At 35.6% G+C, this 7,500-nt stretch overlaps 2 non-coding genes across 2 annotated transcripts; both read left to right on the top strand.

Annotated features, from left to right (window-relative positions):
- Positions 1 to 23: 23 nt before the first annotated feature.
- Positions 24 to 142, top strand: LOC127947722 (5S ribosomal RNA). Its single transcript, XR_008151514.1, has one exon. It is a non-coding gene; the product is annotated as a 5S ribosomal RNA (ribosomal RNA).
- A 6,755-nt stretch (positions 143 to 6,897) lies between these two features.
- Positions 6,898 to 7,016, top strand: LOC127948019 (5S ribosomal RNA). The gene has a single exon (XR_008151767.1). It is a non-coding gene; the product is annotated as a 5S ribosomal RNA (ribosomal RNA).
- Positions 7,017 to 7,500: the final 484 nt, after the last annotated feature.

Raw genomic sequence — 7,500 nt, 5'->3', positions numbered from 1 at the left:
GCCCTCTCTTTGCGGCAGTCTTCGCTTACGGCCATACCAACCTGGCTATGCCCGATCTCGTCTCATCTCGGAAGCTAAGCAGGTTTGGGCCTGGTTAGTACTTGGATGGGAGACCGCCTAGAAATACCAGGTGCTGTAAGCTCTTTGGAAATTTTTCACTTAGTATATAATAATTTTGCCAAAAAATAGAGTCAATGCCGGTCTCTGAATATTAGCAGGTTTGGGTCTGGTTAGTACATGGATGGGAGACTGCCTGGGAATACCAGGTGCTTTAAACTTTTTGGAAAATTTTCACTTAGTATATAATAATTTTGCCAAAAAATAGAGTCAATGCCCGATTTCTGAATATTAGCAGGTTTGGGCCTGGTTAGTACATGGAAGGGAGACTGCCTGGGAATACCAGGTGCTTTAAACTTTTTGGAAAATTTCACAAATTATATAATAATTTTGCAAAAAAAAAAAAGAGTCGATGCCCAATCTCTGAATCTTAGCAGGCTTAGGTCTGGTTAGTACTTGGATGAGAGACCGGCTAGGAATACCAGGTGCTTTAAGCTTTTGGGTTTTCTTTCCTACTTATATAATGTACTGGCGATTAGATTGGCTGATCTCTAAATAGCCTTCTCTTTGCGGCAGTCTTCGCTTACGGCCATACCAACCTGGTGGCGCTAGTGAGTAATACAGGAAGTGAGTGGGCAGTTTGAGCAGTTGGTGAGAGAGGCTCACCTTTTTTGATTTGTGTTTTGTTCATTATTTTTTGGGAAAAGCTTTATTTAGTTTTTTTTGTTTGTTTATTTTCTCCTCCCAGCAGCTCACGCTGTTTGGGGGGGGAGTTTTTTTTGGCTTTAATTTTCAAAATGGATAGATTACCGGCAACGACCACAACAATGGCACGAGAAACACGGAGTGGAAATGAAATCGATCTTGAACAAAGACACAGAGATGGACATGAAAAAGAAACAAAGAAGGAAACCTGGAAAAGAGTTTACAAAAAGGAAGCAACAGTAACAGTGGACTTAATGGATTTGGATGATGTGAGAGCAGTGGATATTATAATGTCAGTGACAGAAAAAGTTGGAGAAGGGAAAATCTTGGCGGTTCGACCGAAACAAACAAGATGTTATGAGGTGACTTTGGAGACCGAGGAAGACATAGAGGAGCTGATGAATGGAATACTAATCAAAGGAAAAACCTGTGAGGTAACAAGACTTCAAAACAGAGATTTTGTTGTTTCTTTTATGCATCTCCCTGTTTACATGGACGATGAGGACATTTTAAAGAAATTGGAAGGATGGGGAGTTCTCCCCATCTCTAAAATAAAGAGACGGTTTTATCCTGGCACAAATATTGAAGATGGAACAAGATTTGTAAAAACAAGATTCCCCAGAGAAGTGATCTCACTCCCGTATAGCACCAAGTTTGTCACAGCAGAAGGACCACAGCACTTTCGGGTCATGCATAGCCAGCAGGTAAAGACATGTAGGTTGTGCATGAGCCCAGAGCATATGGTGAAAGACTGTCCGCAGTTTATATGTTACAAATGCAATGAGAGAGGACACATGGCGAGGGACTGCAGGGTGGTAAAATGCCCGGATTGCGAGGAGGTGCTAAGCAAGTGTGAATGCTGGATGGGAAACGAGGAAGAAGATGAAAAAGGTGTGAGTGGGCAGATGCATGACAATGAAAAGGAGCAAGAGGAAGGAACAACAACAACACAGATTAATGAAACCAACGAAAATAAGGACAAAGGAGAACAGAGAGAAGAAAGTTGCATACAGGATAAACAATCACAGCAAGGGGGTGAAGCGGAGATGCAAATTGCAGAGACCATTGAAATACTTTTAGACAAAATAGAACATCAAAGGATTGTAAATGAAGAACAGACTGTTGAAATGGGCAGTGAAGAGGAAAAGGAGGACAAAGCTGGGATACAAATGAAAAGAAGAAGATCGATCAAGGTAAAACCAAGTTTGGGCGGGGTAAGGAAAAAAGTAGTTAAAGAGGACTTGTTGAAAAATGTAAACCGATTTGAACTGTTAAAGGACATGGGGGAGATTGAATGATAAACGATGGTTTTTATGAATACTTTTTTCTGTCTTATGCTCATAAAGTTGGTAACTTTTAATGCAAGAGGACTTCAAGATGTAAGAAAGTTTGATAAAGTAAAAGAAATGTGTAAAAAAGAAGACATAATAATGCTACAAGAAACTAATTGGACAGATAGGTCTATAAATGAAATGAGGAAAAGTTGGAATGGTGAAATTCTGTATAATAATGGTGATGAAAGAAATGGTAGAGGTGTGGCAATTTTAATAAGGGAAAACAGTGGTGTAAGCTGTAAAGAAATATACAAAGATGAAATAGGGAAATGTTTGATAGTGGAAATGAGTTACGAAGAGAAGAACATATTACTGGTCAACATACATGCACCAACGAAAAAAGAAGAAAAGAGATCATTTTTTAACACTATCAAGACAATTGTGAGGAATTATAAATATATACTTATGATGGGGGATTTTAATACAGTTTTTAGCAGACAAGATATAGCGGAGGGTATGGGTTTCAAAAGCGATACGGGAAGGAAAGAGTTAAGATCACTAATGGAGGAAAACAATATAATGGATGTATGGAGGGAAAGGAATGAACACAAAAGAGAATACTCGAGAAGACAAATAGTAGGAAATTTCATTTATCAAAAACAAGTAGATATGGTTTTATGTACAAGGAATTTAGAATGTTTTATAGAGAAGTTAAGGTATGAAGAAACGAGGTTAAGTGATCATAAGCCTTTTTTTGTACATTTGGATTGGGATGTTGGGAAAAGAGGGCCAGGGGTATGGGTTTTAAATACAGACATTTTAAAGGATGAGGATTATGTGGCAACAATAAAAGATACAATAAAAAAAGAAAAAGAGAATGAAATGTATTTAGAGGACAAAAGGATCTGGTGGGAGAACTTGAAATTTTTAGTGAAAAAAATCACTATTAGTTATTGTGTGTTAAAACAGAAATGCAAAAAGAATAAAGAAAAGGAAATAAGAGAAAGACTGGAGAAGCAAGTAAATGATGAAACAGAAGATATTCAAAAAATAAAAGAAATACAAGAAGAGCTGAAAGAGATGGAAGAGAATAGATATAAGGGGGCAATGTTGAGGTGTAAAGCTAAATATCTGGTAGAAGGAGAAAAATGCACAAAGTTTTTTTTTGATCTTGAAAAAAGAAAAGGAAGAGTTGAAACTATAAAAGAAATACGAAAAGAAAATGGTGAAATGGTACATGAATGTGGGGAAATTTTAGAAGAGGTTAAAAACTATTTTGAAAAATTGTTTAGTACGGAAGGAGTAAAGGAGAGAGAAAAAAGGGAATTAATGGAATTAATAAAAATTAAAGTGAGTAAAGAGGAGAAGGAAGAATGCGATCAGACAATAAGTAAAGAAGAAATAGAAAGTACAATAAATGAATTGAACAAAAAGAAAAGCCCAGGTATTGATGGTCTAGGAAGTGAGTTTTACCAAACTTTTAAAGACCTTTTAGTAGATATTTTAAGAGATGTTTATGATGAGATTTTTGAAAAAGGAGGAATGATGTTAAGAATGGGAATGGGATTGATGAAGGTAATATACAAGAAAAAGGGGGAAAAAAATGAATTAAAAAATTATAGACCTATCACAATGTTAAATACTGATTTAAAGATTTTAGCAAAACTTTTAGCGAATAGATTAAAACAGATAATGCCAAATATAATAACAACAAATCAGGCATATGGAGTAAAAGGGAAAGACATTTCGGATGTAACAATGAGTATAAAAGACACGATAAGGTACATGAGAGATAAAAGGAAAGGAGGTTATATCATTAACTTAGATTTTGAAAAAGCTTTTGACAGGGTGGAACACGAATATTTATTTGATATTTTAAAAAGTTTTGGGTTTGGGGAGATTTTTATTAAATGGATTCAAATTTTATACAAGGGAGCAATGACAACAATAAAATGTAATGGGTTTTTAACAAAATGTTTTAGGATAACACGATCTATAAGACAAGGGTGTCCTTTATCAGCCCTGCTATATTCATTGGTGGCAGAACCGCTTGGACTAGCCATAAAGCAAGAAAGGGGAATTAAAGGAATAGAGATTGAACAAACAGGAAAAGAGTGTAAAATTTTTCAATATGCTGATGACACTACCATTTTTGCTAGAGAAGAAGAAAGTGTCAAACAAGTAATGGAAATAGTACAGAGATTTTGCAAGGGTTCAGGAGGAAAAATAAATGAAGAAAAAACTGCATATATGAGATTTGGGCAGACGACAGACTTAGCAGAGAATTTTAAATTCAAGGAAGTAAAAGAAATGAAGATTTTAGGAATTTTAATGGGTAAAGATGAAGATAAAGTTAGAGAAATCATGTGGGAAGAAATAGTGGGAAGCATTGAAAGAAGACTGAACTTTTGGAAATTGAGGGCACTAAATTTAAAAGGGAAGGTTTTAATCTTGAATGTTTTAATGACTTCAAAACTGTGGTATTTTTTATATATGACATCTATGCCGGTGTGGGTGGAAAGAGGGTTGAAAAGATGTTTTTTAGATTTTTTATGGGTAGGGAAACCAGCTAGAATTGCGTACAATACTTTAATAGGGATGGAGGGAAAAGGAGGTTTGGGTTTAATCGATGTTGAGCAAAGGAAGAATAGTCTGAGAGTCAAATTAGTCAAAAAGTATCTGGATGAGGGAAACAAAGCAGAATGGAAAACAACAATGGGGATTTTTTTAAACAAATGTGGGAATTTTAATCTGGGAGATAATGTGTTATGGATGAGAACACAAGAATGGATAACAGAGGGGTTGCCAATGTTTTATAAAGAAGTTTTAAGGGCTTGGAGGAATTTTTTAACTACCGTTCAATACAACGTACATGGAAGAGAAAACATCTTAAATCAGCCATTATTCCTAAACACCGGCATTTTAAACCAAGGGAAGGAAATATATTTTAAAGAATTGATGGAAGTTGGAATACTCAAAGTAAGAGATGTTTTATATGAATATAAAGAAGGCTTTTTACCAATGCAGTATATAGTAGATGTGATGGAGGAAGCAAAGGAAGAATTTAATAAACAAGAACTTAAAACTAAGTATGAAATTATAAAAAATGCAATACCCAAAGAATGGATAGAAAAGGTTGAAACTATGGAAGGGGGGAAAGAAGAAAAGGATGTGTACGCAATACTGGGAGAGAAATTGTGGCTTTTAAAAGAATGTACAGTGAAAATGTTTTATGTTTTTTTCATTGACATGATTTTTAAGAAACCTGTTGCAAACAAATTTTGGCAGAAGACATTTGAAGGTTTAAAAGAAGAAGATATTTGGAAAAACATGAAAGGGGAGATAATTGAGGTCAAATTGGAAAATTCTGAGTATTATATCAGACAAAGGGTGCTGTTTACTGATGTAATACTTAAAAAAATTGGGATGGAACAAAGTGCCATATGCAAAGTATGCAATGAGGAAGAGGAAGATTTTTTACATGCGTTTCTACACTGTAAGGCACTGAAGGATTTCAATGAAAAATGCAAAAATATAATTGTAAACCTGGGAGGGGAGCAAGATCGAGAGGATACAGAATTGGATAGGATCATTATGTTAGGTTTTGATGAGAAGGAAAAAAACAAAAAGGTGATCAATCTGTTTGTAATGTTAATGAAAAAAGTCATCTGGGAAAGAAGAGGAATTGCAAAACAAGAAGAAATTATAATGGATGTGTGGGGTTTGTTTAAAAGACGTTGGAAAAGGTATATAGAATGTTTGTATTGTTATTTTAAACAGGAACAAAAAAATAAGGAATTTGATAAAGTGTTTACTTCAGAGGTTTACTCAATTTTAAAGAAGTTTGAAATAGCATTTCCAGGAACAGAATGATGTGGAAGAGAAATATCTATTTAATCACATGAATGTCTTTGTTTTTATTTTATTTTTTATTTTTTAATTGGAATGTAAATTTCTAAAAAAAAAAAAAAAAAAAAAAAAAAAAAAAACCTGGCTATGCCTGATCTCGTCTGATCTCGGAAGCTAAGCAGGTTTGGGCCTGGTTAGTACTTGGATGGGAGACCGCCTGGGAATACCAGGTGCTGTAAGCTTTTTGGAAATTTTTCAGTTAGTATATAATAATTTTGCCAAAAAATAGAGTCAATGCCGGTCTCTGAATATTAGTAGGTTTGGGTCTGGTTAGTACATGGATGGGAGACTGCCTGGGAATACCAGGTGCTTTAAACTTTTTGGAAAATTTTCACTTAGTATATAAGAATTTTGCCAAAAAATAGAGTCAATGCCGGTCTCTGAATATTAGCAGGTTTGGGTCTGTTTAGTACATGGATGGGAGACTGCCTGGGAATACCAGGTGCTTTAAACTTTTTGGAAAATTTCACAAATTATATAATAATTTTGCAAAAAAATAGAGTCAATGCCGGTCTCTGAATATTAGCAGGTTTGGGTCTGTTTAGTACATGGATGGGAGACTGCCTGGGAATACCAGGTGCTTTAAACTTTTTGGAAAATTTTCACTTAGTATATAATAATTTTGCCAAAAAATAGAGTCAATGCCCGATTTCTGAATATTAGCAGGTTTGGGCCTGGTTAGTACATGGATGGGACACTGCCTGGGAATACCAGGTGCTTTAAACTTTTTGGAAAATTTCACAAATTATATAATAATTTTGCAAAAAAAAAAAAAAAGAGTCGATGCCCAATCTCTGAATCTTAGCAGGCTTAGGTCTGGTTAGTACTTGGATGAGAGACCGGCTAGGAATACCAGGTGCTTTAAGCTTTTGGGTTTTCTTTCCTACTTATATAATGTACTGGCGATTAGATTGGCTGATCTCTAAATAGCCTTCTCTTTGCGGCAGTCTTCGCTTACGGCCATACCAACCTGGCTATGCCTGATCTCGTCTGATCTCGGAAGCTAAGCAGGTTTGGGCCTGGTTAGTACTTGGATGGGAGACCGCCTGGGAATACCAGGTGCTGTAAGCTTTTTGGAAATTTTTCAGTTAGTATATAATAATTTTGCCAAAAAATAGAGTCAATGCCGGTCTCTGAATATTAGCAGGTTTGGGTCTGGTTAGTACATGGATGGGAGACTGCCTGGGAATACCAGGTGCTTTAAACTTTTTGGAAAATTTTCACTTAGTATATAATAATTTTGCCAAAAAATAGAGTCAATGCCCGATTTCTGAATATTAGCAGGTTTGGGCCTGGTTAGTACATTGATGGGAGACTGCCTGGGAATACCAGGTGCTTTAAACTTTTTGGAAAATTTCACAAATTATATAATAATTTTGCCAAAAAAAAAAGAGTCAATGCCCAATCTCTGAATCTTAGCAGGCTTAGGTCTGGTTAGTACTTGGATGAGAGACCGGCTAGGAATACCAGGTGCTTTAAGCTTTTGGGTTTTCTTTCCTACTTATATAATGTACTGGCGATTAGATTGGCTGATCTCTAAATAGCCCTCTCTTTG

The sequence above is a fragment of the Carassius gibelio genome, chromosome A25, assembly GCF_023724105.1.
Source record: "Carassius gibelio isolate Cgi1373 ecotype wild population from Czech Republic chromosome A25, carGib1.2-hapl.c, whole genome shotgun sequence".
In the NCBI taxonomy this organism is placed as follows: Eukaryota; Metazoa; Chordata; class Actinopteri; order Cypriniformes; family Cyprinidae; genus Carassius; species Carassius gibelio.
This window is presented reverse-complemented; position numbering and strand designations above follow the sequence as displayed.